Genomic DNA, 15,068 nt, shown 5'->3' on the forward strand with positions numbered 1-15,068 from the left:
TAGCACTGCAGAAAGCTTAACTTTAGTTAACCACACTGCCTAGTGTTCACTCCCTGACTTTACTAAACTTGTCTGGGTTTTAATCCCTGGTGCTAAAATTATCCTGGCCAAGTTAAAACTCCTAGCATACTTATGGTGACGATCATTTCATAATGTATAAAAATATCAAATCACTATGTTATGCAACTGAAACTAACACAATGCTGTTAAGTCAATTATACTTCAATTAAAGAAAAAAAAAAGAAAAAGAAGGAAATAAATAAAGCTCCCAGCCTAATGAAGGTACCTGACAGCCAAGACCTACAACTCATCTGCAGAAACCAGTAGGCTGAGGACCAGGAAAAGAGGCACAGAGAAGCAAAGAGGGCTGGTTAACTAGTTAAGGGCTGAATACTCCTGGTTGTTATCCTTCCAGCGAGCACCAAAACCACATTTTCCATCACCAGACTGCTTTCTTGAGACAGTCTATGATGCAGAAGGTTGGTACCAATTGGGACAACTTAAAACTCCTTCTTAAAGCTCTGCTCCATGGCCTGCCAAAAGGTGCAAACAGCCGGCATTTTTTTAAAAGAACTCTTCAGCCATCCCTGGATCCGTCATTCTTAAACATCACTTCCATGCACTTCACAAGACAGCCGGGGCCATGCTGTTAGCAACCCGCTTCAACACGTTCACTTGCCAAAGCCGCGTCTAGTATGGGGAAGAGTTTCCACAAAGCTGGCTCTAACGGGCCAGTCGAAGGCACACAGAGGAACCAGAAGTCATTTTCTCTTAACCTAAGGATGGCAGGCGCACATGCTCCAGCCCAGTGCTGGCCAGAGGCTGCCCGTCAGGTGCTCTCGGCCTCTGCCAGTGAATGGGTGGTTTTATGCTGTTTTTTTAAACATCTATTTCTTTAGACCACCGGCAGTAACTTCACAGTCTCCCGAACTGAAGTTGGGGAGTCAAGGGGCAGGTTTACTCCCTTACACATTTCTCCCATCTGGGTGGCCACTTTAACTTCTGGGGAGTACCCAGCCCCCGAAGAGCCCTCAGGAGCGTATACATACACATATGCATCATGTCAAAAACCCCAAAAGGCACATCCCTAGGGTCCTGCGGTTTCTTGGCTGGAATAATGAAGGCTTTATAACAACACAATCTTCAGTCGCAAGCCCCCCCCCCTTTAAGCCGGGTCTGCCAATTATAGCGCCCACCTCCCCCCTCCCCCCTTTGCTGGGATGCTCTGCAGCGCAGAGAGGGAAGAGGGAAGAAGGGAAGCAGAGAAGGCCCTGCTAACACACTGGAAGTAAAGAAGTGGGGGGAGACTTCTCCTAATCTGTCCCCCTACTTTTCTCTTCCCCTCCCTCGTCTTCTCACGGAGCATCCCCCAACTAATTTTTTAAAAATGAAACTTAATAAGCTTCTTGCCTACCTTGGCTGTTTCTGCAACAAGTGCATGGGCAATCCGACAAGAAGACCAGTCTTCGCTTGGGGGGTGAGATGGGGGGGCGAGCAGAGCTGATGGAGTAATTTCAATATTAATTTGTGTCAGAGCCGCCTTCTCGAAGCGCTACTCACTTACAGTACTGCCCTCAGCCTGTAAACAAATATCGCTCCGCCAGGAAACATACTCCCCAGATGCAAGCCCCTCTCCCCAGCAGGGAACCTGGCCCTTCACGCCCTCCCCCCAAAACAGCGTGCGCCCCCACCCAGGGTAGGAAGCTCCGGGTTTCCAGAGCACCAACCCACCACCTCCGCCACCACCCCAGCAAACTTACTCGGTCCGTCTACGCCTCCACCCTCCCTTCAGGAAATCTACTCTCCATATGCATTCAGCCTCCCCGCAGGAAATCTGCTCCCCCCTCCCCCCTTCTATATACATGCACCCCTCCCTCTCCTCCTCCCCACGCGCCCTCCCCGGCCAGAAACTTACTAGCGAGAAAGCGTGCAGGCTCTCCTGATCCTGGAAACTTACTCCCAGATATAGCGCCCGCCAGCCCCCTTTCCCGGCCCTGCTCCCCTTCCTGCCCTCCGCCGCAAGCAACTCCAAACTCTCTGCATCCAGCCACTCTCCCTCCCCGGTGGAAATTTGCAGCGCGGGGCCGCGCGCGTGCATCCACCCTCCCCTTCAGGAAACTTACTCCCCATCTGCATGCACCGCCTCTCAGCCATCGCTTAGAGGGAAGGGGGTGTGCTAGGGAGACAGAAATACATATGTATCTCTCGCCCCTCCCCCGGCCGCAGCCCACTCGGGGCCGAGCCGCTGTAACCTGGCCTTACCTTTTGCATTGCTCCCCACCCTCGCCCCCTCCCTTAACCCTCCTTATCCGCTCCCCGGCGCCCCCTTTTTTCACCCATTACCCACCCCTAGCAACCGTTCCCAAGCTCCTCTCGGCCTTTTTTTTTTTTAATCCAGGATGCAAATTCCTCCCCTGTCAGCAAATCGACTGTCAAATTATTTTCTAGCAAAAGGAGAAAGGCGGGGTGGGGGGGGGGAGCAGAAGCAAAAAGGAGGGGAGGCGGGGGAAGGGAGAGAGAGGGAAAGAGGAGGGGAGAGATATCCCTCCGCAGAGCTGGGTCTGGCCGCGGGCGGGGAAGCAGGAAGTAAGGTGTCCAGCGCCGCGGCCGGCGGGTCCTCCGCCGCGGCCCCCGCCCGCGCCCCCTGTCCCCCGGGGCGCCGCGCTTTGGCCGGCGCGGGCCTCCCGGCGCATTGTTCGCAGCCTCCCTGGCGTGCGCTGCCGACCTTATCTGTGTGCTCTGCCTGTACGTGAGGTTGCACCTTTTGTAGGCTGGCGAGACTCTGGACATGGATGGGGCAGGGGGCGCGGACCCAGTTGGGGCCCCGCGCGGGACCTGTCAGCCCCGGGGTGTGGCAGACTCTCTGGCAAGGCCGGAAAATCGAGGCCCGGGAGAAGGTGGCGTGGCCGGGAAGCTGCCGCCTGAGACCCGGACCAGTGCAGGATTGTTTCCTGCGTAGCCGTCCCGGTTATTGTAACGCGCTTTGCAATCTAACGACTGGGGTTTGGGTTTTATGTTTATTTTTTAAGGGGTTGCAAAGATGCCAAGGTCTAGGTGGGCTTCGGGGAAACGGTCTGCGCCTACCCCCCGCTGCATCCCGGCTTCGGTGGGGCTGGGAGAGAGGCTGAGGCTCCCGGGAAGGGGCTTGGAGGTTCTAGAAGCGCGCGGCTCCATCCCTCCGCCCCGATGGGGGCGGGGAGGGGGTGCTGCAAACGGCGCTGGAACTGCATCCCTCTGGGGAGGGGTCTCCATCTCCGCGGCGCTGAAGGCCGGGGAGGGAGGTTGCCTAGGAGAGGGGCCGGAACCGGGCGGCGCAGGGGAGGGGAAGGGGCGCGGGTGCCGCCGCGGCGCGCGCTCGCCCCTCCTCGTGCGCCATGACTGTGGAACGTGGTGCCGGGGAGGAGGGCCGGCCGCCGGGGGCCGCCTGGGGCCGCTCGGCATTGGTGCGGAAACCCGAGCAGGGAGTCGCTCCTCGCGCAGTCTCCTCCTCCTCCTCTGCGGGGGAAACCGCTGCACCTAAACCGAGAGCAGCTGCGAGCAGGGGGCAGGGCGCGAGCTGAAAGGCAAGCCAAGGGTTCAAACCTCGGCGGCGCCATGGGGGCGAGAGCCCAACAGCCCCCTGGTCCCTCGAAGGCGCGGCCGCCCTTCGGTCCAGCCCGGGACGCCAGCACTTCCAGGCGGCTTCTCTGGTCCAAGGAAACGTGAACCAAAGATGGTTGGGCTTAAACAGACTACCTCGGGCCGGGTACGGGGCATCTATCTCAGGGAGGTCCCACAAGACAGCGAGTGTTTTTTGCTCAGGAGAAAGTCATGTTTTTTTCGGTATGGGAAAATCGTTGTGCCCCTTACCCCAAATCTTCGCGCAGTATAAATAAGGTGCTCCCTCTACCCAGACTTTCGCCACTGTCCCCTCACCCCACCCCCACTCGGGCACCGGGTGTGTACAGGGCGGGGGAAGGCTGTATGGGAGCTTAAAGCATGAGGTCATGGACGGAGGAGGCTGCTGCCAAAAGCGGCCGAGGTTTTTGTGTATTTTGAGGGGTAACGGTTCTCCATCTTAAGCAGTGTTAAGTTCTCCCGCAAAACCCTACGAATTCTGGGGCACCTGGACCAGAGAGCCCCCGAAAGAAGAGGGGGCTCTGCGCTGTTTCGCTCTTTGAGCTTTTGGGGGTGCCCTGCCCTTTATGGGGCCCTTCCACATAAGCAAAGAAAGTCGAGGGACAGCGCACAGTGTCGTGGGGTTTGAGAAAGGCTCAGATGCTCGGCTCCGCCCCCCAGCGCCACTTTCCTCAGTCCTCGGTCATTTTCCAACCCGATTGCTTTCTACGATAGCCTCCTGCCCCTCTCCGACCTATTCTTCCCAAGTGGCTAGAAGAGTCTTTCTAAAACTCCGGACTACCCTCCTTCAAACCCCTCCCAATTGCTCTTAGAATAAAGCTTTGAAGCCCCCGCGCGATTTCGCCCCTACAGACCTCTCCACTCTCACAGCTCCTCCTCCCATACTGTAAGCCGGGTTGTGCTTCTTTGTTCTGTTGTTTGGGCCGGGGGTAACCCTTCCCCCTCCACGTCTTCTTACTAACTCCTGCTAGACCTTCAGGAGTTGACTCAACTGTCACTACCTCCAAGAAGCCTTCCTAAGTATACAATCTCAGCTCTAACTCCCTCAGGGAAAAAAGACCCACCCTCGACCTCCGGGCAGCCGGGCTTTGGCCGGAGCTGGCTGCAGTGGCGGCCCTTTTCCAAGCGGAGGAGGCATAGCCAAGCTTGCGCGCCATCACTGACTGGGGGCCCGACCTCCTGGGAGGGAGTTGACTAGGACAAAACCTCCAAACACCCTGTTTCCTCAAGAGACCTAGGAAAAGCAGCGCAGTACCGCCCAGAAACCTCAGACCCTACACCTCCCACCCCCAGCACACACCCACACTCCTAATGCAAGGAGAGGTCTTTTCTAAAACTCCTCCCTGGGGCAGATAAGAAACGTGGGGCTTGAAGGGAGTAAGTGACTTGTCCAGGGTCAATGAGGAAATTGACACCCTGGTCTTTCTTGGTCCTAAACTAGAAGGAAGGATTTGGGACCTAAAGCATTGCTGCTGCACAGCCAAGGACGCTTGCATCACCTTCAAAGGGCCCCTACATGCTTGGCCCACTGCCAACAGAGAGGTAGTAAGCCTAATGGTTAGTCGTGCAGGCTCTGATCTTAGGCAAGTTACTTCTCACTTGGTTCAGTTTCTTTGCCTGTAAAATCAGAATAATGGTACCTGCAGTGTACTGTTTTGTGAGGTTTTAATGAGTTCGTGTATGTAAAGGCCTTAGAACAGAGGCAAGTTCTTGATTATTTGTGAGTGGGGTTATGTGACCCCTCCCTTCCCAAGGACTCTAGAAAATCAGAGCCCCAGAGTCTTTACTTAGCATCAAAAACAACTTAGGGCCTAATGAACTGGGAAAGCACCCATAAATGTACAGACAGTACATACAAAGACCTTAGTTAGCCAATAGATTCAGCCCTTGACAATGCGTATGCTTGAAGACAACTCCAAATCTGGGAGCACTGGTTCTGGACTCTTAGAATGAGTGTCAGAGGGAGGACAGCTAAAGTTAAAATATTACCGTAGATCTTTGAAATCAGAGTCAAGCTGAAATAGTCCCATCCTGGTGCACAACCTGACTTAGATGACCGAAGCCCTCCTAGGGCTGCAAAAATTGTCAGGGGATTATTATTATTACTATTATTATTGTCATTAAATCCTAGTTTTCCCATTCTCAGCACTTACCCCATGGTAAAAGAGGGTTTTTTTTTTAAATGCAATTCATTTTATTGGAATTGGTTTAATGCATTTACATGGTTCCAAATTCAAATAAACATTGAGAAGTCTCCCTCCCACCATGTCTGCTGCCCAACAGTTTTCCCTCTATGGAAGGTCAGAAGATATGTTCAACTGTTTTCCAGCTGAGGTCTCTGGAGAATTCCTTGGATGCCTACTTAAATTTTTATGTCCAGGGCTTCCTTCTCCAATCCAGGCAGAATCAACACCCTACTCCCAACCTGCCCACCCCTTCAACCTCAATCCTAAACAAGTTGTAGTAACAATCATGAGCCACAATTCCTGAGCTACTGACAAAAGCAAACAACCATTTTGTGATTCTTTCTCCTCCTTTATGCTAGGAATAATAGCTAAGGTTTACTGAGTGCTTTCTATGTGCCAGTCACTGTGCTAAGTACTAGACATGCTTTCTCCTATTTAATCAGCCCCAAACCATCATCATTAACCTTATTTTACAGACGCAGACAGAAGTGGAGGATCAGAGAGGTTATGTAACTTGCTCCAATTTGCATCCAGGCCAACCTGAGCCCAAACCCTCTCTCTTAACCACTAGGCCTCTTGCCTCTCTGCAACACAGGGAATATTCTTGTAGCCTGAAGGGGAAGGAGTAGAATGGAGTCTTTGGACTCAGGCAGACCTTAATTCAAGTCCTGGGTCTGGCCCCTACCAGCAATGAGAACTTGGGGAGGTTTCTTAACCTCTCTGAGCCCCAGTTCACCCACCTGTGTACTGGGACCATACATTCTTCAATGGTCAAATGAAGTGAAAGTCAAATGTATGTAAATAATGGTTTTTAAAAGGCGTAGTAAACCAAATGCAGTGTTTAGATCCTGTGTGGCTCTGATTTGAATAAACCAATTGTTTAAAAGACTTTGAGATAATCAGGGAAATAAAATGTGGACTTGATATAGATGTTAAGAAATGGGACTTCCCTGGTGGCGCAGTGGTTAAGAATCTGCCTGCCAATGCAGGGGACACAGGTTAGATCCCTAGTCTGGGAAGATCCCACATGCTGTGGAGCAACTAAGCCCATGCACCACAACTACTGAGCCTGCACTCTAGAGCCCGCGAGGCACAACTACTGAGCCTGCGTGCCACAACTACTGAAGCCCGTGCACCTAGAGCCCGTGCTCCACAACAAGAGAAGTCTTGTTGCGTAATGAGAGGCCTGCGCACCACAACAAAAGCACAGCCCCCGCTTGCCGCAACTAGAGAAAGCCCATGCACAGCAACGAAGACCCAATGCAGCCAAAAATAAAATTAATTAGTTAATTTTTTTAAAATTTAAAAATATAAAAATAAAAGAAATTATTAATTTTGTTACATGTGATAATGGTATTGTGGTTAAATTTCTTCTTGTGTTCTTATCTATTAGAATGCATAATGGGGAATCCGGGGTGAAAGTATGTTTAGGATTTATTTTCAAATAATCCAGCCCCCTCCCAAAAAACCAAAAGATAAATAAAACAAGATTAGCAAAGTATGGATAATTGGTGGAGCTGTCTGTTATACTGTTCACCCTGCTGAATGTTTGAAATGTTTCAAATAAGTCTGAAATAAATTTAAAAGTAAAATAATTCTAGTTTAAAGCACTGAAATTTAAAATAAGGCTTATTCAATTACTATGAAATGTTATCAGTAACTATGAACTTTTTTTAAGTAGTTTGTTTTTATTGTAATTAGTCTTCATTTTTGATTTCTTACACTTTTTTAGTACTGTTAATTAATGAAAACAAACAATTGATTTTATACATTTAAGTGATAACAAACATGTGCATAGATACATGTATGTCTGTATACACATTTTTAGACAGATACACATGGATATATGTATTTGTACACACATAAAACTTGCTTGTGATCTAATTTGTGATAAATATTTACTATGAAATTTTTTAAATTGTTGAAATACAGTACTGGCTTATAGTAGAGATGCAAAAATGGCAGTTTTGTTACTGTGAGACATTCAGAGCAACACTTATGTCTGGCAGGTAAATCAGGGAGGGGGCAGAAATGAACACTGCAGAGAGCAAGGTAGACATATAATTGTTAAGGACGCCCGTCAACCACTCAGAGGACAATGTACAGGAAGGAAAATGGCAGGACTGGATGATGGAGGAAGAGGCAAATTAAAATTGGGAGCCAATTTTCCTTGAGCATGTGTCTCCACAGAGCTAATTCAAAACTGCATGGCTTAAGAATCTGATGCACTGGGCAAAATTCTCAACTCTATGCTTACCAGTTCTGTCACCCAGTCCAGAACTGCTCTGAGTTTCCTCATTTGTAGTTTGGCTATAAGACCTCTCAGGCCCCTTCCAGCCATCCGGACTAGAAGTCTAAGCAATGCTGTTGGCTTTCACAAGAGAAGGATCATTTCTGAGACCACACTGGTTATTTGCCTAACTCAAGAACAGATCAAAACTGAATGGAAATGGAACTGTAGCCAATTCACAACCAAATGAAATGTTTCAGGCCCAGTGAACATTCTGTGTACTGTTCTAGGAATAATTTTTCTGTGCTCTGGATTTAAACAGCTGGAATTATTTTTTCATATGACCCCCTTTTGAAATGCAAGTTTGTCCTCCTTGAGAGAAAATTTGCATTTCAGAGAAAAGATGAGACAGTATATTTGGTAACTCTTCAAAGAAGTGAACCCCTCCGTATAGTACTTTACATTAAAGATGACTCTTCAGGAGCGCTTCTTAAAAACAGGGAAAACTGGAGGCATGGAGAAATGGGGGAGAAAAGGCATGGAAAGAAAATCCCAACTTTGCTCCCTGCTCTATCCAAGCCTCTGAGAGGCAACGTGACCAAATCAAGGGACTGTGAGGGTAGAAAAAGTCAGTGGGTGCTTTAGAAATGAGTGATGGATGTAACTAATGCAGTTGTTGAAGACAGCTCAGTGGTCAAGCACCAATAAGTCTGTGGCAAGTGCAAGCAGTGAAACACTATAGTTGTAGAGTATTTCTCAAACTCATGTTTCTTTGCCATCCCTGAATTTGTAACAACCAAAGCAATGAAAGCAAAAAGTCCTGGCACAGAAGGGCTTATGGGACTCCCATTTTGAAACCAATAAGATAGCATAATTTGTTGACTGTCACCTCAACCCCCAAGTCTGTTAAGGACGGTGTTGAGAGAGCAGGCCTTACTCAAGACAGGAGGCCTAACTGGTGTTTGTTTAGTAATACTAAAAGATCACTATCTCAGGCAAGTTTCTAGCCAGAGAGAGAAAGGCTATGAGAAAGCTCTCGGTTTAAGTCTTATTTTGAAGAGAGGGAAAACAAACAAGCAAACTAGGATAGTAGATTCTGTATCCAGTACAAAAATCAAACAGCAACTCAATGGTTGAAATCACTCCTAAAACTTCCTGCACCTGCCCAGAAGGCATGCTTGGGAGTCACACATTTCAACTACGGTACCAGCACATGGTGGGTAGTGCTCAAGGGCTGCGGTGGCCCCCGCTGGTTCCCAAATGAGTGGCTTTGTTCCATGTAAGGGTGAGGAAGAGAGAGAATAAGTGAATTTCCTACTGCAGATGTAAATCTATTAAAAAGTTTTAAATTGCAGAGTGTTTAAATCTAAGTATAGATAACAGCTACTTTTCCAGAACCCCTAATGGAGTCACATTTTTTTTTTTTAAATGGGAAGGAGAACCATTAAGACCTTGTATTAGAAAAGATCCTGGCAGGAAATGGGTGGCACACTCAACAGGTAACTGAGGAGCATTTATGGTAAGTACTGTTTACAATAGTGTGCAGTCAGGGCAGGCTTCGTGAATGTGCAGCTTGTGTGGTCACACAGGACCCTGCACTTAGAAGGTCCTGCACTGCTTAATGCCTTGCGGTCGCCATCTTGAAATCCATTGTGGTTTTTGAACAAAAAGTTCTGCATTTTCATTTTGCACTGGACCCCACAAACTATGTAGTTAGTCCTTTGTGCAGGGCTAAGGGAAACCAGCAAGGGATGGTACAGGACCAAAGAACTAAAAACAGTGTGGAACCTTTACCACCCATAAGTCAGAAAGGGCAAGAAAGAGAAATATCTGGAATGGAGGAAACGCTGTCTCTGAAGTTATGGCTGTGACTGTAGCTGTAGGAGAGGGTCACACAACACAGGTGACGGCTTTCTGTAAGAACACAACACAGAACACAGCCATAGTCAACCCACAGCCTGCAGAGAGCACAGGCAGGTGAATAGCTACCCCAGCTTCTCTCTGCCCCTGCCCTCTGACCTCCTACATGTGCCTCCCATTGGCTGAACCCTACAGGAAGCCAGGGGCTCTGGGAGCCTGTTGATGAAATCAGTGGAGGGCAGCCTGCCAGGGCATAGAGTACAGTGGAAAAAGGTAAAAGTGAATCTGGAAAGGGCAGAGAATAGCCAGCTCAGGACTTTTACCTGAAATTTTCAGGATCATGGTTAAGAGTAAATAACGTGAAAATGGAAAATTCAAACGATGAATTTCAGTAAAGGACTCTGTATTGATTATTAAAGGGTAATCATTTGGTATGCATCATGTACAAGGTTTTACATACTTTCAAGGAAAAACAAGATGATCCAAGAATTTTCAAGAAAATTAGATGTTTGAAAGAGCCATCATTAAGTGAAGAGTGAAGCCTGGGATTTCAAAATTTTTAGAAACATTCCAGGCCCCAAAGTCAAATTTTGTAGGTAACAACCCACTCCCCTTCACCCTTAGGCCAACATCACAACAAAAAGTACCTTTGACAGGCACAACATCCCAAGAATTGCAAGGACCACTAGGGCAACAGCAGCTAAATAGAATGTATTCCAACCAAGGATTTTGGTATAATTAAATATTTGTAGATACCTTTCGCACATGAGGAGCATTGAAAAGCTTGTACAAAGGGAATTCATTATGCTGCTTTGTAACCATTCTGACTACTCAATTCCTCTGAACATTTTAAGACTATTCAGATCACTTTCCAAAAAGTACATATCACTCATTAATTCACATGCCACTCAGAGTTCTTAACTATGTAGATACGGGCTAAACTATATTTATCCTTTATAATTTCCTTGAAAAATAAAGATTTTTGCTGCAAATGTGAATAAGATTGCAGGGACACACTTCATCTTTTTTAAAAAATTGAGGTAAAAGTCACAGAACACAAAATTAATCATTTTAAACTGCATAATTCAGTGATATTTAATACATTCACAATGTTGTATAATCATCACGCCTATCTAGTTCCAAAACATTTTTATCACCCCAAAGGGAAACACCATACCCATTAAGCAGTCATTCCCCATTCTTCCCTCCCCCTAGCAACTCACAACCACTTATCTGCCTTCTGTTTTTAGGTTTACCTATTCTGAATATTTCATATAAATAGAATCATAAAATACATGACCTTTTCTGTTTGGCTGCTTTCACTTAGCATAATGTTTTCAAGGTTCATTCATGCTGTAGCATGTGACAGTACTTCATTCTTTTTTATGGCTGGATAATATCCCCTTGTGTGGATATACAACATTTTTTTAATCAGTTCATCAGTTGATGGACATATGGGTTGCTTCCAGCTTTTGACAATTATAAATGATGCTGCTATGAACATGAGTGTACAGGTACTCATTTGAACACCTATTTTCAGTTCTTTTGGGTATACACGTAGGAGTGGAATTGCTGGGTCATATGGTAATTCTATGTTTAATTTTTGAGAAACTGCCAAATTGTTTACACAACCTTTTTAAGGGAACTCTGAAATCCTTTTAGAAGCACCCGTTTTACAACCACTAGATATCATACCTAGAGTAACTAAGCCCATTCTTGCCTACAAAATAAAACACATTCCAAAAAATTTTCTATGTGGGAGATACTCTAGTTAGCAATTGACTTGAGTTCTTATAATTTATTTAGGTTATTGGTTTATAAAGTAATACATGCTCATTAGAGAAATTTTTAAAAACAACACTGAGTCAAAAAGAAAATACAGATCACTCGTAACCCACTGTGAACTCTTACACACACACTTTTTTTTTAACAAAAATAGCTTACCAGAGCACTTATCAATAAATCCAGCCTGAAATAGAAAATGAAATTAACTCAAAGAAGAAAAACAACACAGTAAGCCTGTGAATGGTAACAATTTCACATCAGAAGGCACACTTACCTAGTTTTTGCAGTTCAGCCTGTTGCTGTAATAACCTGAAGCATGACTGTATGGTTGTGTAGGATAATTACCTGGTAAATCAACTCTGACTTTGAGTTACTGAGCCTGCATATAGAAGGTGTGGTTTTGGTTTGTTTATTCTTGTGTTTTTTTAAATCTATTTATTTGACTTAATAATATTTGTTTTCTCCTTTGGAATTGAGTTGAGGAACACAGAATTTTGACTAACTGTCTCTTTCAGATGGATGCAGAAGTCCTACCTAGATATAGGCTTTCTTTTCTTTTCTTTTCTTTTCATAAATTTATTTATTTTATTCATTCATTCTTGGCTGCATTGGGTCCTCATTGCTGCACGCAGTAGGCTTTCTTTTCTTAAATCAAAATATAGTAAGTAATACTGACGTGTGTGTGTGTACAGTCTTATGTGTAAACATCATCACAATTAAGATGCAGATGGTTCTATCACCTTCACCCTAAAAAATCCCTTTAGAGTTCCGCTCTCCCCCTATTGTAACCCCTGGAAATCACTGGTCTGTTCTCCATTACTCCTACACTTGGCCTTCTTCCCGAATGTCATAGAAATGGAATCATAAAGTATACAGTCTTTTGAGACTGGCTTCTCTGACTCCACATAATGTCTTTGAGACTCATTCATGTTGCTACATGTAATGATAGTATTTCATTCCTTTTTATTGCTCAATAGTGTTTATACTCTACTAGCAATAATATTTATTGCTAAATAGTATCTTAATGCCAAAGAGTATGAATGTACTCAGTTTATCTGTTCACCCATTGAAGGATTTTGCGGTGGTCTCTACTGTTAGGTGATGATTAGAATAAAGCAGATATAAACATTCACGTGCAGGTTTTAGGGCGAACATAAAATTCATTTCTCTAAGGTAAATACTTAGGAGGGGGATCATACCATATCATATGGTAAGTATGTGTTTAACTTTACAAGAAACAGGCAAATTGTTTACCTGAGTACCATTTTATATTCCAAGCAACAAATGAGAGTTCCAGTTGCTCCACAACCTCGCCATCAGTAGATGCTGTCAGGCTTTTGTTGCTATTGATTTTATTTTCATCCTAATAGTTATGTAGTAGTATCTCATCGTGATTTTAATTTGCATTTTCCTAATAGCTGATTGTATTGACCATCTTTTCACATGCTATTTTCTCTTTGGTGAATGTACATAGACGTTAAGTCTTTTGCCCCTCGCCTTTTTTTTTCCATCTAGCAAACTACATATTTCACCTATTTATTTTACTTATTGTTTGTCTCTCCTATTAAAATGTAAATTCCATGAGGGCAGGGGTTTTGGTCTGTGTTGTTTTTGCTCTAAGGGCTATAATGGAAAATGCGTGTAATTTACCTATCAACTATAACAGTGCTTCATACATTGTAGGAAAACTACAATAATATTTGTTGAATAAATAAACACTTATTGCATACTTACTATGTGTCAGGGACCATTCTAAAAGCATCCTAATATTATCAGATTTTATTAGTGTTGTTGCTATTTTATTATTTCATCAATAATTTTTATTTATTCTTTACAAGTCTTTAATTGTTCAACAAACACACTGAGTGGTTACTACCTTCCAGTTACTACGCTAGGGCTTAGGAATAAAGTGAAAACTTAGGAGGTTTAACCTTAGGAGACAGGTTAATATTGTAAAATAAGAAAGGTGCTGTGATAAAGATATGCACAGGAACCTGGCAAAGCACAGTGGGGGAATACGGAATTCATACTTAAGGGTCAAGGAAAGCTTTCTAGAAGAGCTGATCACTTAAATCAAACTGAAGTGAATAAAATGCTTAGTTTATACTTTTCCTATAATATTAAACAGAATTAATTTTAAACCTCGATTACTTTGTTCCCATCTACAGTAATGTAAATTATCCAGAAAGCACTATATTTTAAAATGGCGTTGAAAACAAACAAACAAAAGGCATTGGTCTTTGTTTCCTATCAGGATAGGTACCTTTGTTTTAAGGATTATAAGAATTAAACTACAACAAGATGTTCTCCTCATTTTTTATTGGGTTGTTTGTTTTCCTACTATTGAGTTCTAAGAGTTTTTCTAGATACAAGTCCTTTGTTGAATATGTGATTTGAAAATATTTTTCCCCAGTCTATAGCTTTTCTTTCTCTTAGTGTCTTTCACAAAGCAAAAGGTTTTCATTTTAATAAAGTCCGATTTGTCAATTTTTTTTCTTTTATGAGTTGTGCTTTTGATATCAAGTCTAAGAAAACTCCCTGATCCCAAGTCATAAACATTTCTACTATATCTTCTTCTAAAAGTTTTATAGTTTTACGTTTTACATCTATGATCTATTTTTGAGTTAATTTTTGTATAAAATGTGAGACTGAGGTCAAGTTTTTTTTGTCTTTAGCTTTTCGTGGCATACTTTTGCATATGGATGTTCAATTATTCCAACATCATATATTGAAAAGGCTATCCTTTTTCCATTGAATTGCTTTTTTACCTTTGTCAACAACTGACATTTTGTGACTCAATTGCTTGATATATTCTGATCCATTGGTCTATGTCTCTATCCCTCCACCAGTACCACAGTGTCTTAATTATTGTTCCTTTACAGTAAGTTTTAAAATCAGGTAGATGATTTCTCCCACTTTATCCTTCTTTTTCAAAATTGTTGTGGCTATTCTGGTCCCTTCACCTTTCCAAATAAATTTTAGAATCAGCTTGTCTATATCTGCAGAAATCTTATTGGACTTTTGATTGGAATTGTATTAAATCTATAGATTTCTTCAGAGAAAATTGACATGTTCAACTAAATTGGATCTTCCAACCCATGAATCCAGTATGTCTCTCCATTTATTTATGTCCTTTGATTTCTCTCCTCGGTGTTTATAGTTGTCAGCATACAGATCCTGCACAAGTTTTGCTAAATTTATACCTAAGTATTTCTCTTTTAAAAATTTTAAATGAAATATATATTTTAATTTTGATTTCCAAATTGTTTAAGCATGTAGAAATATAATCTTCTTTGTGAGTTAGCCTTATCTCTTGCAGTTGTGCTAAACTCATTTATTAATTTAAGACTTTTTCGGTAAATTCCTTGGGATTTTCTGTGTAGAAAATC

General features: G+C 44.0%; 1 protein-coding gene across 8 annotated transcripts in view; it reads right to left on the minus strand.

The window, feature by feature from the left end:
• The window catches only part of TRERF1 (transcriptional regulating factor 1), a 204,830-nt gene extending 202,359 nt beyond the window's left edge, over window positions 1–2,471 (minus strand). For 2 of the 8 annotated variants that reach the window (XM_082637841.1, XM_082637833.1), the window contains exons 1-2: window positions 2,348–2,469; window positions 1,415–1,500 (exon numbers count right to left, since the gene is read on the minus strand). The gene's annotated coding sequence lies outside the window, so the exon portion shown is untranslated. Of the gene's footprint in view, window positions 1–1,414; window positions 1,501–1,760; window positions 1,800–1,915; window positions 2,243–2,347 lie in introns of those variants that run through there. The other 6 variants (XM_082637840.1, XM_082637838.1, XM_082637837.1 and 3 more) reach the window with 6 other exon arrangements.
• Between the last annotated feature and the right edge of the window lie 12,597 nt (window positions 2,472–15,068).

The sequence above is a fragment of the Mesoplodon mirus genome (genome assembly GCF_964341445.2).
Source record: "Mesoplodon mirus genome assembly, chromosome: 12".
Lineage (NCBI taxonomy): Eukaryota > Metazoa > Chordata > Mammalia > Artiodactyla > Ziphiidae > Mesoplodon > Mesoplodon mirus.